The sequence below is a fragment of the Rhinopithecus bieti genome, unplaced genomic scaffold (assembly GCF_001698545.2).
Source record: "Rhinopithecus bieti isolate Rb0 unplaced genomic scaffold, ASM169854v2 scaffold_15572, whole genome shotgun sequence".
NCBI lineage: Eukaryota > Metazoa > Chordata > Mammalia > Primates > Cercopithecidae > Rhinopithecus > Rhinopithecus bieti.
In genome coordinates, this window is record NW_016809536.1 from 2,797,361 (window position 1) to 2,815,677 (window position 18,317).

The 18,317-nt window shown below is 34.6% G+C and overlaps 1 long non-coding RNA gene across 1 annotated transcript in view; it reads right to left on the reverse strand.

Moving 5' to 3' along the window:
• The window catches only part of LOC108540584 (uncharacterized), an 82,100-nt gene that overhangs the window by 51,050 nt on the left and 12,733 nt on the right, over nt 1-18,317 (reverse strand). Inside the window, exon 2 of the long non-coding RNA XR_001888711.1 lies at nt 15,162-15,212. This is a non-coding gene — a long non-coding RNA (uncharacterized LOC108540584). The remainder of the gene's footprint in view (nt 1-15,161; nt 15,213-18,317) is intronic.

Sequence of the window (18,317 nt, forward strand, 5' to 3'; positions counted from 1 at the left end):
TTAAACGGTATGCTTCTGAACAACCAATTAGTTAATGAAGAAAATAAAGAGGAAATTGAAAAATTTATTAAAATAAATGGTAATGAAAACATAACTTACCAAAATCTATGGGATACAACAAAAGAAGAAATAAGAGGAAAACTTACAGTCATAAGTGCCTACATCAAAAAAGAACTTCCAATAAATAATCTAATTATGCATCTTAAATGATTGAAAAAGCAAGAGTAAATTAAACATAAATTTAGTAGAAGAAAAGAAATAATAAAGATCACAGAAATAAATGAATTTGAAATGAAGAGAACAGTAGAAAAGATCAATGAAATGAAAAGTTGAAGTTTTGGAAAGATAAGCAGAATTGACAAATCTTTTGACAGACTAAGAAAAAATGAGAGAAGACCCATATAAAATAATCAGAGATGAAAAGGAGACACTACATTTGACACTGCAGAAACTCAAAGCATCATTAAAGGCTACTACAATCAACTATATGCCAATAAATTTGAAAATCTATAAGAAGTGAATAAATTACTAGGCACATAAAACCTAGCAAAATTGAACCATAAAGAAATCCAAAACCTAAACAGACCAATAACAAGTAGTGAGATCAAGCCATAATAACAATAATAAAAAAAACAGTCTCCCAGTAAAGAAAGCCCAGAAGCTGATGGCTTCACTCTGAATTCTACCAAACTTTCAAAGAAGAACCAATACCAATTTTACTCAAACTATTCTGAAAATTGGAGGAAGAGCAAATAAGAGCAAATACTTATTCTATGATGCCAGTATTACCTTTATACCAATACCAAAGTCACACACACACAAGAAAATTCCACTTCATTATCTCTGATGAATATTGATGCAAAAATCCTCAACAGAATACTAGCAAACTGAATTCAACCCAGCGTTAGAGCACGGAACCCCAACCCTCCTGCTCACAGAAGGAGGTGAGCAGCAGGCAAGCAAGTGAAGCCGTTTGTATGTACAGCTGTGCCCCGTCACTTGCATTTCCACCTGAGTACCACCTCCTGTCAGATCAATGGCATCATTAGATTCTCGTAGGATCATGCACCCTATTGTGAATGGCAAGGGATCTAAGTTGCGAGCTCCCTAGAAGACTCTAATGCCTGATGTTCTCAGGTGGAGCTGAGGTAGTGATGCTAGTGCTAAGGACCAGCAGCAAATACAAATTGACTTTAGCAGAGAGTTTGACTGCACAGAGACCATAATAAATTAATTTCTTGCAGACTCAAATCAAAACTCTGTCAGTAGGTAGCAAGTGACAATTAAGCTGCATTTAGTAGCAAGCTTTATATTGGCAAGTGAGTTGACATACTTCAATTATACAGTTGCACCTGGTGGAAGACTTTAAGTCAGAATCTGACCCTTATTTGATTTACCTATAATGCAACCATTATTTTATTTACTACTTCCAGATGTGCCCCTTTCCTGTATTGTGCACTTGTCTCAGTCACAGTTTTGGTAAGTTCACAAGGTAACCCTAGTCAAAGTGAGTAAAAAATAAATGCCACTGGAGAGCTTCTTTGGACAGAGCAAAAGACATAACAATGAGATAACAGAATACTTTAAAACCGCCAACAAAAAGAAAGCCGTGTTTAAAAGAAAATACCAAGTCCTACTTAAATTATGGGTTCATTGTAACAGGTGATTCACATTCTATAAACCCACTTTGTTTAATATGTGGTGACTTGCTATCTAATGAGGCCTTGAAACCTTCAAAACTGCTTTATCACCTGGAGACAAAGCATCTTGTATTAAAAGACAAGGCTTTGAAGTTTTTCAAAAGAAAAAAAAGAACGGGAGAACAAAAAACAGAAGGAATTATCGAAGGTTATCACTTCATCAAATTTGTCTGCACTGAGAACATCATTCTTAGTGGCTAACCTAATTGCTAAAGCTAAGAAGCACATTACTATTGGTGAAGTGTTAATCCTGCCTGTCCTAAGGACATTTGCAGTGAACTGCTGAGGGAGGCTGTAGTTCAAAAGGTGGCTAATGTTTCTCTTTTGGCTGGCACCATAAATAGATGAATTGATGAAACAGCAGAAGATATTGAAGCACAATTGTTAGAGAGAATTAATGCGTCATTGTGGTATGCAATCCAGGTTGACAAGTCTACTGACATTGACAACAAAGCAACAATTCTTTTGTTTTGTGAGGTACATTTTTCAGGATGACGAGCATGCAGATATGTTATGTACACTTCAGTTACCAACCAATGCCACAGCTGCAGAACTATTCAAGTTTTTGAATGATTACATATCAGGAAAACTGCATTGGTCATTTTATGCCCATATATGCACAGACCTAGCAGCTGCCAAGACTGGACAGCTTTCTGGTTTCTCTACTTGGGTCAAAAAGGTCGCTTCTTAATGTGAGTTTACACACCGTGTCATCCATAGAGAAATGCTGGCTAACCAAAAAATGTCACCTGAACTTAACAACATTTTGCAGGATGTGATTAAAATTATCAACCAATTAAGGTACATGCCCTTAACTCATCTGTTCATGCATCTCTGTAAGGAGATGAATGCAGAGTGTACATGTCTTCTCTTATATACAGAAGTGAGATGGATTTCTTTTTTTTTTTTTTTTTTTTGAGATGGAGTCTTGCTCTGTCGCCCAGGCTGGAGTGCAGTGGCCGGACCTCAGCTCACTGCAAGCTCCGCCTCCTGGGTTTACACCATTCTCCTGCCTCAGCCTCCCGAGTGGCTGGGACTATAGGCGCCTGCCACCTCGGCCGGCTAGTTTTTTGTATTTTTTTTAGTAGAGACAGGGTTTCACCGTGTTAGCCAGGATGGTCTCAATCTCCTGACCTCGTGATCCGCCCGTCTCGGCCTCCCAAAGTGCTGGGATTACAGGCTTGAACCACCGCGCCCAGCCAGAAGTGAGATGGATTTCTAAAGGTTGATCACTGGACAGAATTTTTGAGTTTTAAAAGCCAATCTAGAGATTTATTTTGCAAAAGCAGTCACCACTGGTAGTACATTTCAGTGACACAGAATGGGTTGCAATGCTTGCTTACTTATGTGACATATTCAACCTGCTCAAAGAACTCAATCTGTCACATTGAGGGAGAGAGTAACTGTGACTGGAATTACGGGGACAACTAGTGAACATTGGTATTTTTGACATGTTTAAATATTAGCAGAGATTTTGAAAGAGACTGAGACACGGCCTTCTTTCTTGCAGCTGGTGCATGATCACCTATCTTAGCTTTCAAAAGAGTTTGAGCATTACTTTCCAACACAAATGCCCCCAGAACTGGGAAGCAATGGATCCACAACCCATTTGTGAATAAGCCAGGTAAATCGGCTTTATCCGTGCTAGAAGAGGATCAACTACTTGAAATTGCAAATAATGATGACCTTAAAAGTATGTATGAGATAACTTCAAATCTCCATTCGTTCTACATTAGAGTCAAGGTCGATTATCCTGAGATTTTCACAAAAGCACTGAAAAGCCACTTCCATTTCCAACATCCCATTTTTGTGAAGCAGGGTTTTATGCAGTGACAGCAACCAAAACAAGATTGTAGAGTAGACTGGACATAAACAAACACTTCGGGTGTCACTATTTTCCATCACCCCTAGATTAGACCCTCCTATTGCAGGAAAACAAGCTCAGAGCCCCCAGTAATTCTACATTTTGGTGTATTGTATAATTGTTTCATTATAATTAGAATGTAATAATAATAGAAATGAAGTAGACAATAAAGGTAGTGTGTGTGTAGTGTGCTTGAATTATTCTTAGCTTCCTCCCTGCCAACACACACACACACACACACACACACACACAGAATCAGGGTCCCTGGTGCCAAAAATGTTGGGGATTGCTGCATTAGAAAGATCATTTATCATGACCAAATGGTACTGATCCCTGGGATGCAAGGATGTTTCAACACATGTAAATTTATCATTGTGATACATCACATCAACAAAATGAAGAACTAAAACCATATGATCATTTCAGTTAATGATGAAAAATCATTTGCTGAAATTCAACATCCCTCTAAAATAAAAACCTTAGAGAAACTGGGTATAGAAGGAACATACCTCAACATAAGCCATCTATGACAGACCCACAGCTAGTATCATAACAAATGAGGAAAAACTGACAATCTGTTTTCAAAGATCTGAAACATGACAAGGATCCCCACTGTCACCACTGTTATTCAACATAGTACTGGAAGTCCTAGCTAGAACAATCAGACAAGGGAAAGAAATAAAGGGAGTCCAAATTAGAAATGAAGAAGTCAATTATCATTGTTTGCAGATACTATGATATCATATTTGGAAAGAACTAAAAACTCCACCAAAAAAGTACTAGAAATGATAAACAAATTCAATGAAGTTGCAGGATACAAAATCAACATGCAAAAATAAGTTGCATTTTCAGATGCCAACGATGAATAATCTGAAAATGAGATTTAAAAAGTAATCCCATTTACAATAGCCATAAATAAAATTAAACACATAACAATTAACCAGAGAATGAAAGATCTCTACAATGAAAACTATAAAACACTGATGAAAAAAACTGAAGAGGACACAAAAACCTCAAAGATATTCCATGTGTATGGTTTGGAAAAATCGATATTGTTAAAATATGTATACTACCCAATGGAATCTACAGGTTAAGTTCAATCCCTATCAAAATACCAATGACACTCCTCACTGAAACAGAACAAACAGTCCTAAATGTGTATGAAGTCATGAAAGATCCAGAATAGCCAAAGCCACCCTGAGCAAAAAGAGCAAAATGGAGGAATCCCATTATATGACTACAAATTATACAACAGAGTTACAGTAAGCTAAACATCATGGTACTGGCATAAAAACAGACTCATAGACCAATGGAACAGAATAGAGAAACGAGAAACAAATCCACACGACTACAGTGAACTCACTTTCAGCCAAGGTGCCAAGGACATACATTGGGGAAAAAAGTCTCTTCAATAAATGGTGCTGGAAAACTGGATATTTACATGCAGAAAAATGAAACTTGACCCTATCTCTCACCATATACAAAAATTAAAATCAAAATATACAAAAGACTTACATCTAAAACCTCAAACTATGAAACTACTAAAAGATTGGGGAAACTCTCCAGGATATTGGTCTGGGCCAAAAATTGATACATAATACCTCACAAGAACAGGAAACCAAAGGGAGAATGGACAAATGGGATCATGGCAAGTTAAAAAGCTTTTGCATAGCAAAGGAGACAATTAATAAAGTAAAGAGACAACATCCCTGCAGAATGGGAGAAAATAATTGCAAACATTCATTTGACAAGGAATTAATAACAAGAATATATAAGAAACTCGAATAACTCTATTAAACAATCTAAAAATTTGATTAAAAGGAGCAAAAGATTTAAATAGAAATTTCTCAAATGAAGACATACAAATGACAAACAGACATGTGAAAAGTTGCGCAATATCATTGAACATCAGGGAAATTCAAATCAAAACTGCAATGAGGTGTTATCTCACCCCAGTTACAATGACTTTTATCCAAAAGTCAGGCGATAACAAATGCTTGTGAGTGTGTGGAGAAAAGAGAACCCTCATACACTATTGGTAGGAATGTAAATTAGTAGAGTCACTAGAGAGAACAGTTTGGAGTTTCCTCTAGAAACTGAAAATAGAACTACTATATGATTCAGCAATTCCACTGCTGAGCATATACTCAAAAGAAAGGAAATAAGTATACCGAAGAGATATTTGCATTCCCATGTTTGTAGCAGCACAATTCACAGGAGCCAAGATTAGGAAGCAACCTAAGTGTCCATCAATAGATAAATGGATAAAGAAAATGTGGTACTTATACACGGTGGAGAATATTCAACCATAAAAAGCATGAGAGCCTGTCATTTTCAACAACAAAGATGAAACTGGTGTTAATTATGTTTAAGTGAAATAAGCCAGGCCTAGAAAGGCAAGCATTGTATATTCTCATTTATTTGTGGAGTCTAAACATCAAAACAGTTGAAGTCATGGAGATGGAGAATAGACAGATGGTTACCAGAGGCCTGGAAGGATAGTGGGGAGTTGAGGGTGGGAGGGAGGTGGTAATGGTTAATAGGTATAAAAAATAGCTAGAAAGAACAAATAAGACCTACTGTTTGCTAGCACAACAGAGGGGCTATAGTCAATAATAATATAACTGTAAATTTCAAAATAAATAAAAGGATAACTGGATTGTTTGTAACACAATGGATAAATGCTTTAGGGGATGGATACCCTATTCTCTATGATGTGATTATTATACATTGCATACCTATATCAAAACATCTTATGGAGTTCATAAACATATACACCTACTAAGTACTCACAAAAATTAAAAATAAATTTTAAAAAACAAGCAAACAAACAAAAAACACTTACGAGAGTTTTAATCTTTGCCAAGTCAAGATGGTGTTCAGCAATGAAGGTAAACTTCAAAATAAGAAAAGACAAAATCTATTTGTATAATTAGTCTCATCACACTCAGAAATGGAGAAGCATTGGAGTATTCAATGGAGTATTACAAATGAGAGTTCAGGTAAGCATGAACCATATTAAGAAAAGCTTTATATGTAATATGCCGAAAAAGTGTTCTTTCTGCTTTCCTTCCTCTTCTCTTTTCCCTAGCCTTCTCTTCCTCTTCCTCTTCCTTTCGTCCTTAGGTTGCAAAATTTCCTTGTTGAGAGTGATTGGGGTGGACTTCTAAAATAGGGCACTTGGGCTAAGTAGTAAAGGAAGGACACTGATGGAGCATAAGTTCCTTAGAAACACAGAAATGCTCATGGTAAAGTCTGAAAGAAATAGGGGGAAAAAAAGTCAGTATTTGATGAAACTGTACCATGGAAGTTCAGTGTGTATTTCCCTAACCTTGTCTATGCACTTTTAAATTTCTTTTGTTAGTTCTTCTCATACCTGTTTTCCTCTTTTCTGCTGTGTTTCTCCAATTCTGAGCCTTACTGAGATATCTTCTCAACTCTCTTTTTTATTGGCCTTTGTTTGGATGAGGCATCATTTAATCTGATCTGAAAAGAGACCAGAGGATGGGAAAGACCAAAAGGATCATTTCTTTCCTAGTCATTGTGTTGGTGCCTCGTATCCTAGTTGATTCTCTCAGGACCTCAGCTTCAGACAGACCCTACCACTGATTATAGCTGACACTTGGTATTAGTAAAACACTTTCTTCCCTTGACCCTCTACCATAGGAGTAATTGCATCCTGCTGTTGCTGGTGTCTGGGTGCGTTACCGTCTCTTGCTTTTATTTAATGTTGACCTTGCACTCGAGTAGTATCTTTACTAGAGTCTCCTCATTTGAAATAACGTTGTTCAATTATGGTTCTTGCTAGGACCTGGATTCATGCATTATTTTGAATAGTAAAATTTATTACTAATATTAATAAGCTTGAATATTAAGTGATCAGATTGAAGCCCTAGTTGGTTGTAATTCATGAATCTGTAGTGATTTCAGGTTGTGCACATTATTTCAGAGTGGCTACTATCACTGATATAAAATGTAAATGCTTCAACCCAAAAATCCATGAAAAAATTAGCTAACTGCTACTCAGGCTCAAATAGTCCTACTATTTTACCTTTACTAAATTAAAATATACAGTAGTTTTTTCTGGTGTTCTAAAATCAGAAGATGCAAATGCAACAAGATCTCAGTAACTGATACTATGTATTGAGAAATTAGAAGCTAGGAAGAAATTTTATTTTAAAATGACAGACATAATTTTTATTAACTTACTCAAATTCCACATGCAGGCAGGATTAGCTCCAGTGGGAAAAGCCTAAATCCAATGATAAGAAAAATGGAATTTCTCTCTTTCGACCCCAATCTTTCAACATCGTTATGCAGAATAAATCAGTTCAAACAACGCCTGAAGGACAGATTCAGAAGAGCCTGAAGTTCATCAGAATTGCTAAGGTAGCAAACCATAACATGACTCAGAGGACCCATCAACCCTGTTGCTATAGAAGTGGAATTCATGGGATGTATGGTGCATAATCATTGCAGTACAGTTTCAGCAAAACTGGTAATAATACCTCTTTCTCCACTGCCAGCTGGCTCCCTAAATCCCTGTTCTCGCATCACGAGAAGAAATCCCCTGTTCTCACACTCTCTACTTCTTCCATGTTTCCCCCCCATTCCTCTGCAATAGAATAAAATAATAAGAAGAAAGAGGTCTGTAAATTTTCAGGTTTTGATGCATATATTTGGAGCTATGCCGTTTTCAAGTCTATTTTTTATTTCTTCTATATTATGAAAGAATCACTATGTTCTTTTTTCATAATTTTTAGTTTCATTTGATATTCAGGCAAAATGAGATTTTAAAAATATGCAGGAAATTACTTAAATTGTGAAAATGGAATGAAAGGTTTTATATTTCCTCAGAATGGTCAGGGTGTAAAGAGTATCAAAATGTTTAATTCTATTTTAGAGTAGTGTTAAAAATACAATATAAATTGGGTTCAAATTTCTTGTAAATATTGGTCATTTTATCACCTATTATTCTGAATTAATTGGACTTAATTTAAAAAAATTATAATTATGTTGTAATAAATATTCATTGGTGTTGAAGAAAAATAGTTTGGATAAAGGTCAACCTTTTCAAATACATGTAACTCATAAAAATATTGTTCATATCTCATGCTAAGGCTGATTTACAGTAATATCAACATAAAATATTATTTATTCTAAAATACAGATTTTATTGGAAAGATTAAAGTTTTTTGCATAGAATTTTATATCCAAAGTGTTGTATAGCTCTAGTGAGAATTGACATAAACTCAGGAAATTGCATTTTGACATTCATCTTGTTTATTGTCCCACTATAGCTTGATTCTCCTTGTAATTATGCCTTAGTTGAAATGAATATGTGATGAAACTATCTGCAAATTACTAAATTCTCAAAGACATGCTTTAAAAATATATTACAGTGTGAAAGCATCTAAACCACATTTCATAGCAATTCAATTTATTCCAGTGAACTCTCTCTTTTTTGATGAAAGATGCTTTGAGGCAAAATTATAAAGAAGATATAAAGAAAAATTTACAGTGAATAGGTTTACAAATATATTTATCTTTGTGGAAGCCATATGTATTTAGTGTAAGAAGCTATGAATTTATTGTAGAGATAACTAGGACTTCTTATAGGTATATAGGTTTAGAATTAATTAGATTATTTCTGAACTAGTGATTATTTTAAATTTGATATCTATTACTGGAAATGTAGGTTAGAATAATAATAGTAGTATTATCTCAAACAGTGAGCATTATTTGATTATTGTGATTTAAATATTCAGAAGTTAGTTTCATTATGCATGAAATATAAACGTAATATGCATGTATTGTCAAATAATATTTATTTTTCTATTATTCTATATAACATCTTAAACCAAAACAATAGCTTAATAATTGCTTGCAATGTTTTACTTTTGAAATGCCATATAAACACCTGTCTGTTATTTAATTCTCTAGGAATAATTAATTTTGGATTGTATAATTTGTAAACAATTAGATATCACAATATGAAAAGAGCTCAAACTCAACTCAAAAATTAAAAATCTTCGCTTTAAACAAAGGTTAGAAAAATGAATTTTATACTACTTCAATCAACAAAAGTGGGAATAGATTCAAGCTAAATATAGCGTTATTTTCCTATTTATTTGTATGTAAATTTTTGTCTACTTAAAAAAATACTTTTTATCAGGAAATAAAATATAAATAACGTAGATTGAGCTTCATGAAGTGAATTATTCTTGAAAACTGTTTGCAAAATCCTTATAGAACCACCATGATACAAAACTATTACGCCTTTTGGGACATGTTGTTTTAGAATACATGATATGTGAGAAAATACAAATAATTTTTATATGACAGATGAGTTAAATTTCACTGGCGCTCTCTCCATTTTTTCCCTTGGAATTTGTCCTTTAATTTACTTATCTAACTTCATTCCCAGAATATTATCCCTAAAAGAAGAGATCTACTCTTGTAAGAGTTTATTACTATCTATTTGCTTTTTAAAGTATGAAGGGGAGAATAGAAGCATCAATATTATTTAGGTCTTGTTAGAAATGCAAATTTTCAAGCCCCTGCCAAACAACTGTATCAGAATTCCCAGGTGTGGGCCCTAGAAAATTAAGAAATCTGAGTTTTAGCAACATTTTCAGGTGACTTTGAGAAGTACTGTTCTTAGCTACATTTGAACCACGGTCAAGTGTTTTAGTGCAGCATTAATGTGAACAGTAGGCAGTTTGTGCACTCACTCTTAAAACCTCTATTTCTCATAAAAAGACTATATGCTTTGGATGTCTCAAAAGTGATAATCCAGCTATTGTGATCACTGTCACATAAAATATATATACAGGGCCTTGATAGAGTGTGTTACAGTTTATTTGTGCCTGTAGCCCCAACTACTCAGAAGGCTGAGGCAGGAAAAACGTTTGAACCCGGGAGGTGGAGGTTGCAGTGAGCCGAGATTGCGCCACTGCACTCCAGCCTGGGCAACAGGGCAAGACTCTGTCTCACAAAAAAAAAAAAAAAAAAAAAGAAAAGAAAAGAAAAAAAAAGGAAAACCACAAAACAAAACAAAAAAACAAAAACAAACACACAAAAAAACTTTAAAACTAACAACTTCAACCAAATTTTTTAAACTTGATTTCCTACCTTACATGTTATTAATTCTTGTGGAAAATGGAATGTCATGCTAAGTATATTTCAACTAAATTTTATTATATATTGTAAAGGCTCTTATGTTTCACATATCTAGTTAACACATCCAGAGGAGTTGGCTTATATGCACATAATATATTTGATAGAAAAGTCCTATGAAATTCCACTCTCAGGAAATAGTTTTACAGAACAGGCAATATAGATAATATATTCAGAACTTACTGAATCAAAATTGAATTTTACTAGTTATGAGAGAAAAATATAGATAGAATTATAAAATTCAAATGAATACTGTTAATAAGCATTTATTAAACTAATTCAAAGAGAATCTAGCTTAAGAAATTTATTCTGATTAAAAAATAATATGAAGTCTTTATACATGTACAGTACTGATGGAGATGATAATGTTTATATTACAGTCATCAAGTTGAATATAATTTTCAGGGCTTCTGGTCCTAAAATTTATAAAGGAACTTGGATAGTTAAATCACATAGTTTGATAAATACATCACAAAAGCCTAAAGATTGTATCAAACTAGTCTGCAGGCATTTATGTATACTTCAAGAAGACCAAGCGAATCTCACACACTTGAGCAATAATACTACCTGGATTTAAATCCAAAGGTGCATAGAAACATTATGGAGTTGAACACATAATAGATAGACTAGAGAATTATAATAACATTAATTAGCCAATTATATGGGTGACTTACCAAAAAAAAACAAAAAAAACACGTTATTCTTTACATCTTTGGTCTTCTTTTCAAGAACACAAAAAAGACTAACCATAAGAAAAACACCAAACAAATTTTAATAGAAATACGCTCTACACAATACCTAACCTGTATTTATCAAAACTTCCAAGATCATCATAAACAAGAAAAATCAAAGTAACTGTCACAGCTAAAAGTAGCACATGAAGACATGATTCTGGAAGAAGGGCGTCAGTAATTTGATAGGAATAATGTCAAATTCGTGAATTGTTTTGGGCAGTTTGGCCATTTTTACAATATTGATTCTTCCAATCCATGAGCATGGAATGTTTTTCCATTTATTTGCATTATCTCTGATTTTGTTTTGTAGTTTTTCTTGTAGAGATCTTTCATGTCTTTGGTTAGCTATGTGCCTAAATATTCTAAATATTTCATTTCGTGTGTGGCTATTGTGATTGGGATTGTGTTCTTAATTTTGCTCTCAGCCTGGATGTCGGCATATAGAAATGCTACTGATTTTTGTACACTGATTCTATATCCTGAAACTTTACTAAATAAATTTATCAGTTCTAGGAGCCTTCTGGTAGAGACTTTAGGAAATCTAGTTATAGAATCTTATCATCAGTGAAGAGAGAAATTTGACTTACTTTCCTGTTTGAATGACAGGAATATTATTAAATATAACATGGAATCCTGGAACCGGAAGAAGTTATTAAAGTACAAATTTTTGAAAAAAAAGTATGTACTTTTGTTAATAATAATATATCTGCATTGATTTATTAACTGTAACATATTTGTGTAAGATGTTAGTAAGAGGGAAAACATAGTGTGAAGTGTATGGAAACTCTTTAGGCCATTTGTTCCATTTTCTTATAAACATAAAAGTGTTCTAAAATGAAAGTTCATTTTTAAATGGTGCTGCATTATGAGATGTTATATTTGGTGTGAAATACTAAATGTTACAGGCTAAATTCTGACTGGGCATGTTGGCTTACACATATAATCCCAGCATATTGGGAAGCTGAGACCAGAGGATTATTTGAACTTAGAAGTTCAAGACCAGCTTAGGCAACGTAGGGAGACCTCTTCTCTACAAAATATAAAAATAAATTAACCAGGTGTGTTGGTGTGCATCTAAGGTCCCAGCTACTTGGGAGGCTGAGGCTGAAAGATGGCTTGAGCCCAAAAGGTAGAGACTGCAGTGAGCCGTGATCGTGGCATTGCACTTCAGCCTAGATGACAGAGCAAGACATACTGTCTCAAAAAAGCAATAAAAAAGCTAAATTCTGACCATAAACACAAGTTGCTCTTTGTTTTTACAAAGCACTTGCTTTTGAAATATGAAGCAGTATGAAGTAGTTCTTTTTGCATCCATCACGGTCATTTTACAGATATGCTACCACATATTAGTTACTCTGATGAAGCGATAAATTAAAAAACGAAGCTTAAGACATCCTATTACATAATTTTATTTTGTTTTAGCTTTTGGTATTTTCTTGTTTTGTAATATTATTATAAAGGACAAAAAGTCAAGAACAGATGAACTGTTAAAGAATCACAAAATGTTGTGTCATATGTCAATACACTAAGTTCAGTAGTTGGTGATCTGCTATTCTCTTGGCATTATTTCTTCCATCCATAAATGAACATTCGTTTTACACTTGATTCACAACTCCTGAAGTGATTCAACCCTTAGGCATTCTGCTTGTATTAATAACACAAATAATCAGGTTGGAGAAGAGAAAAACCATTCTTTATTTGAAAGGGAATGAAATATATTTCTAAACCTATATGTGTGAAGTTGACATTAATGGTTGAAGGAAACTTATATGTGTATATTTTAAGTTGAATGATTCTGTAGTCTTTACTTGTTATTTATTTAGTAAAGAATATCAAATAACACAGGAATTATACTGTTGAATTTTTCTAAAATTTTATTTTGTTTTCAGGACTTTGATATCAACACATTTGTAAGATTGCAATTTTCCCATTTACACTGTTTTTGTTTTTTCTTTGGGGTAAGTTCCATTTCATTGCCTTAGGTGTTCGAAATGCTGAGCTGAAACTTCAGCATAATGAAAAGAAGGAAATCATACAGGGAAAAGTTTATAGCCGCTGGCATTGTGAAGTGTTCCATTATAAGAAGTCTACAAATCTGTAATGCTAAATTTATTAATGTGTTCTTATAGAGGCATGCAATTATTAAAAACTGTCCACCTACCAGCAAGTTGTAAAGGAAATACTAAAGATTAACAGTCAGAAAACCTAAATTTTATTTCAAATTTTGCATCCTTAGCCACTTGACCTCTCTGGATACTAGTACCCTTATATGTAAAAGAAAAGGGCAGAGAAAAGTCATCTCTAAACAACAAATATATTTAAATTCAAAAACATTGCCTGAAAACATGCTAACATCACAGACAAAAGACAAGCAATGATTTTTCAAAAGAAATATGGGCTTTTCACAATTTAAATCACATAAGAAATAAGGGAATTACAACAGGTGTTAGTTCTGAAGGCCTTGCCTGAGGGTTTCAGGTGAACTTACCTAATGACAAACAAGATAGCAAACGTTACACAGATTTGAAACATGCTGAGTCTGATAACCAATCATTTCAAGTAAAACAGATTATAAATAAAAAAAGACTTCAAATAAATCATAAATAAAATAATTCTTGATGTGTTAGACAGCTTCTAAGATGGTCTCCAATGATTTTCACCTCATGATATTCACCCTTTTATGTATTCCTTGCCCACATTAAATAGGGTCCACCTGTGTAGTCAATAATCTATTGCAGAAGTAATGATGTGTGACTTTGAGGCTTGGTTATAAAAGACTTGGCAGTCCTTCCTTGCTCTCTCCTGAATCACTCATCCTGAAGGAAGACAGTAGCCAAATCATGAGGACGGTCACGCAGCCCTCTGGAGAAGTCTATGAAGAAAGGAACTCTGCCCTTTCAGTAAGAACTCCTGGAGAGCAGATCTTCCAGCCCCAGTCAAGCCTTCAGATGACTGAAACCTTAGTAACCATCTCCACTTTAATTTCATGAGAGATCTTGGGACAGAACTGCCCAGTCAAACTGTTTCTGAATTTATATCTATAGAAACTGTAAAATAGGCCAGGCACAGTGGCTTATGACTGTAATCCCAGCACTTTGGGAGGCTGAGACAGGCAGATCATGAGGTCGGGAGATTGAGATTATCTTGGGTAACACGGAGAAAACCCGTCTCTACTACAAATACAAAAAAATTAGCTGGGCTTGGTGGCGGGCGCCTGTAGTCCCAGCTACGCAGGAGGCTGAGGCAGAAGAATGGCGTGAACCCTGGAGGCAGAGCTTGCAGTGAGCCAAGATTGTGCCACTGCACATCAACCTGGGCAACAGGGTGAGACTCTGTCTCAAAAAAAAAAAAAAAAAAAAAAAAAAAAGGAAAAGAAAAAGAAACTGTAAAATAATGAAAGCCTATTGTTGCTTTATGGTATTAAGTTTGTGATTAATTTGTTTCACAGCTGCTATGATCTGAACATTTATGTCCTACAAAAATTCATACATTGAAACCTTATCCCCAGTGTGATGGTACAGTGAGGTAGGGCTTTTGAGAGTTTATTAGGTCATGAGAATGGAGCTCTTGTGAATGGGATTAGTGCCCTAATAAGGGACTGAGGAGACCAGAGTTTTTCCTTTTCACCATGTGAAGACACAGTCAAAAAGACAACCTACTACATACCAGGAAATGAGCCCTCACCAGACACTGAATCTTCAGGCACCATGATCTCTGACTTTCTAGTCTCCAGAACTGTGAGAAATAAACCTGCATTGATTTTAAGTCACCTGGTTTATATTTTGTTATAGCACTTGAACAGACCAATAATGCAACAATAAATGGTCCATGCTTTGATTATAGGCATTACTGAGATTGCATTTCTTCACAGAACTTAAAAAGCATGAGAAGACTCTAGCACAAAATACAATTACTGTTGCTTCCTTGATTATATCTGCAGGGTGGAAAAACTGAGACAATTGTCAGGGTAATGTAACTTTGAATTATTTGATTTTTTTCATAATAAATTTTTTGGACATAAATATTTATCATTTTATTTCAGATTTTCACACACTTCACACTCCCCACCAACAATTGAATAATTACTCTATTTTCTATAAATTCTACCTGATAGTAATAAACAATGTCACTATCTTAACCTTAATACTTCAAATAATACAATTCCTCACCAGAATTTAATCTCTGTGGGAGATGAAACATATTCTCTCTGGTTGATTGTAACTTGAGAAACAAGAGCATACTTGTTTCTCAAGTTTTACATACATACATATATATATATATATCATATATTATATATATCATTTATTTAGTGAATTCATTTATTAATTTAATGAATAGATATCATTAAATACATAAATATATAAAATGCATATTTAAATAAATATATAGTCATATATTCATTAGTTATATAGTCATCTTGTTTGATGTTGAGGCCTAATAACTATCAAGTTTTCCATCTCTATCCTGTGAAACTCAGACTACTGAGAATTTATTTGCTTTTTCCATTACTGGGAGGTTACCTCTCTTCTCCATCACCATTTATCCTGTAATGAGCCTACTTTCATTGCTCTCATTTTTCTTCTTTCTTAATGTGGTATAAAATTTCTGCTGTTAGTTCCTACAGTCTATAAATGTTACCGATTAGAACAAGATAAGTACTAAAAGCAAAGTATACTTTGTGTCTGAAAGACCATATAAGTGCATTTGCTAGTTTCACTGGGCTTAATGGTTTTCTTGATTCAACCTAGAAATAAGCCTATAAGCCCAGAAAGTTATGACTATTTAAATCCTTGGAATTATGTAAGTAAGAAACAGAAAATTTGAAATAGCCCAACAGCATTTTATCAATCCACTCAGCAATGCATGAGAATCTTATTACATGCCAAGCACCGGTCTAGCCCCTTGAAAAACATCAAGAGCCAACATAGGGAAACCACGTGCATTAATGGAGCTACATATTGTAAGGGACAATAGGAAATGAACAAATTGTTTGGATAAATATGGATAATATAAACAGGATGAACAGTTCGGAAAGCGTACATGTTCTGTATGGTGGTCAGGGGAGACCCAAATAAAGTGACATTTGAATAGAGGCTTGAAAGAAATAATAGAGCGAAATGTATATTACATGAGGGAAAATGGTTGAAGTAGAGAGAATAATAACTGTAAAAGTCATAAAACGGGAGCATGCTTGGTTTTTCTAGAAACTGTAAGACTGTCAGAGCATCTGGAGCAGAAAGAGCAAGAAGAGTAGGGTGGCAGACACAGTCAGGGAGGAATGGAGGAGCCAGACAAAGTCACAACAAACCTTAGTCTTCTATTACGAGCTGGAGAGAAGGCAACGGCAGGCTTTGAGAGAAGAGGAATGGCATCCTTGACATTGTGTTAAATGATTCCTCTGACTATTTCTTTGATAATAGATTTTAGGGAACAAAACTAGGAGCAGAGAAACCTGTTAGAAGTCAAATACAATAAATCAGCTAAGAAAAGATGGTGGTGCCACTGTACATGTTATCAGAGAAAGTAGTAAAAATGGTTACATTCTGAACATTTTAAAATACCCAATTATATTTTTTGAACATCTAGAAGGAAAAAGATGGAGAAGGCTGCAAGAATTTACTTTTCTAGAAAGGCAATAGGGGCCGGGCGCCGTGGCTCACACCTGTAACTCCAGCACTTTGGGAGGCCGAGACGGGCTGATCACGAGGTCAGGAGATCGAGACCATCCTGGCTAACATGGTGAAACCCCGTCTCCACTAAAAAAACACAAAAATCTAGCCGGGCATGGTGGTGGGCACCTGTAGTCCCAGCTACTCGGGAGGCTGAATCAGGAGAATGGCGTGAACCCGGGAGGCGGAGCTTGCAGTGAGCCGAGATGCTGCCACTGCACTCCAGCCTGGGCGACAGAGTGAGACTCAGTCTCAAAAAAAAAAAAAAAAAAAGAGGCAATAGGATTTAGGTTTTGAACATGTCAAGTTTAAAATGCACACTCAAGTAGAAGAGTAAGCAATTAAGTACATGCATTTTGTACTTTGGAGAGAGGTTCTAGGAAGAGATGTAAATTGTTAAGATGAGAAAAAACTACAACATGTTAGTAAGCTTGAGGGTACTATCCGATAAAGGTGTAAGAATTCATAATGTAGATGGAAAAAAATTACTGAGGCTAAGCCTTTGAGTGGGAAAGAAGAGATGGGATCTAGTGAGCGAGAGGAAAAGTTGGCTTAAGATCTAAACAGATGTTAGATCCTTATTAACAGGACAAATTAATGCAGAACATATGGGCACAAAAGCCAGAAGCAAGTGACAGGATATATATGTTGGGGGGGCGGTGGGGAATTTATGCAGGTTCCCTTTGATTGCATCTAATATTTGCAGTGATACAAGGAGCAAAGTCTTCATTCATGGTTAATGATGATGAAAGAATTATTCTAGATTTGAAGATAGAGAAAAAGAGTTGATGAATTCAAGAGAAAAAAATGAGAAATATATTAGGCTTTTAAAGAAGCACTTAGAGGTAACTTGAAGTTAATGGTACAGAATTCTTAAATTAGGAAAGGAAAATAATGCTTCTCTATTTTTACTCTCCTAGTAGAGTAAAAACATACAACATATCAGGTGAAGTATCCCAATGCAACTTTTGATGAGTGAATACATTGAGTATTTTCAAGGATAATTGTCATATATTATGTCATATATATGTCGTATAATATGACGTATAATATGACATCTATATGTCGTATATGACATATAATACGACATCTATGCATATATATGTATACACACATACATATGTGTGTGTGTGCGTGTGTATATATATATATATATATATATATATATATA